This window comes from Protobothrops mucrosquamatus, unplaced genomic scaffold (assembly GCF_001527695.2).
Source record: "Protobothrops mucrosquamatus isolate PMUCROS unplaced genomic scaffold, P.Mucros_1.0 scaffold3603, whole genome shotgun sequence".
NCBI lineage: Eukaryota > Metazoa > Chordata > Lepidosauria > Squamata > Viperidae > Protobothrops > Protobothrops mucrosquamatus.
This window is the reverse complement of record NW_015389566.1, coordinates 75,927-77,968: the sequence shown is the minus strand read 5'-3', so window position 1 is coordinate 77,968 and position 2,042 is coordinate 75,927.

Sequence of the window (2,042 nt, the reverse complement as noted above, 5' to 3'; positions counted from 1 at the left end):
GTCTTATATTTTCTGCTGCCATTGGAACCTGTCGACAGCATGTTTTCTCTGATTACCTCTTGAAGTACCTTGTATACATAATCCGAACTACACTGTGTTGTTTCTCTGTGTCATATACGTGGGTATATGCATAATTCTGTATTTATTTTTGTCATATTTATGTTGTGTATATTGGAGGTAGTGACCCTTTGAGAGCTGTTTGCAACAAAATTTCATTTTAATGTATGCCAATTAGTGTACATTCAAAATGACAATAGTTATTCTATTCTATTCTATTCTATTCTATTCTATTCTCACCAGAATTCCCAATAATTCCAATATTTCTTCTTCCTATCCAGCCCTTCTTCCTCATACAAAGCCCCTTCCTTCACTTCCACAGAAGATTCCCAAGCTACTGTAATCAAAGGAGAGAAGCAACCTAAGAACTAAGGAGAAATTTCCTGACAGTTAGAACAATTAATCAGTGGAATAACCTGCCTCCAGAAGTTGTGGGTGCTCCAACACTAGAAGTTTTTAAGAAGAGATGGGACAACCATTTGTCTGAAATGGTATAGGGATTCCTGCCAGGGGGTTAGACTAGAAGACCTCCAAGATCCCTTCCAATTCGGATATTCTATTCTATTCTATTCTATTCTATTTTCTATTCTATTCTACTTTACTCTATTCTATTTTATATTCTATTCTATTTTATATTCTATTTTCTATTCTTTTCTATTCTATTCTACTCTATTTTCTATTCTATTCTATTCTATTTTCTATTCTATTCTATTTTCTATTCTATTCTATTTTCTATTCTATTCTATTCTAAGAGAGAGAGAGAGAGAGAGAGAGATGGGGGGGGGCAAGGCTTCCCTTCGTTTGTATCCCCAAATCCAACCTGCCTTCTATGGATGTATCACTGGTTCAGGCTTTCTTGGGCCTCAAAGCTGTAAGAACTTGCCTTGGCCTTTTTCAGTGCTACATGATGTCTAATGCCTGGCTGACATGATTTATTGCATTACTCCCCAAGTTAAGTTTCGTGAGTTAGGTTTAGGTTTCAGTTCTGCTTGCTTGGTTAAGTTTCTATTCTGTTGAAATGCACAGTTTCTTGTAAAACAAGTCACCTTGCTTGAGTTAGGTTTCTATTTATGCTGAAATATATGATTTCTTGTAACTCAAGTGATGTTAAAACACATGGCTCTGACTCATACTGTCCTGTATTTTTCCATAGACAATGTTTTTGTTGTAATCACCCCTCCCTACGAAAACTGCTTAATAAAAGAGATTGGTGCGATCTGCTCAGGGGATTCAACATCACCCCGGGCACTTTGTGCTCTCTCGCTCCGAGAAGCTTTTTGTGTGGTGTTATGATTTGGTCTTAATTCACCCTTGCGAGGGTTATTTCACTCCTGCGGGAGTTATCTAAGTACCAAAAGACCGGGAACCTCGGACAACGAGTGTGTCGCAGACCCTCGCTGCGGCAGCCTTCCCCTATAATCCCCCTCCCCAAATCCCACATCACTCTGGCCGCTCCATGCACTCACGAGGCTCTTGTTTTGTAAGGAGATGTATTAATTGGAAAAGGTGCTACCAGGAGCCTTTCGGTGTTTAACTCCCAATCCATCTTCACCTGGATTTAGAGACGTAGAAAAATCCCCATCTTTGAGCGGAGGCTCTCCCCGACTTTCCTGCACGGCGCAGGACCTAGGGGAGGTGCAGGCACCTGATTTAGAGGGGAGACCTCGAGATCATCGATCCCTCCCTGCCCTTTTTTCTACGCATCGCCACCACAGCCTCCGCTACTGCCGCCAGCCTTCCAGCGAAGCCGACCCCCCACACACACACACCCCCACCGCCGCCCAAGAAGAAGAGCAGAAGCGCAGACCTCCCAGCAGGCCGGAAGAGGAAGATCTCCTTTCGTTCTCTTCCTACTGGGACCACTCTAGATAGCGCGTATCTATCGTTCGGACTCTTTGTTGCCGCATGAGGACCCGGAAACGGGCAGGAAGTTCTGGCGGAAGCGATTCAGAGTATCTCTTCTCGGGCGCAGAAACGTCAAAGCA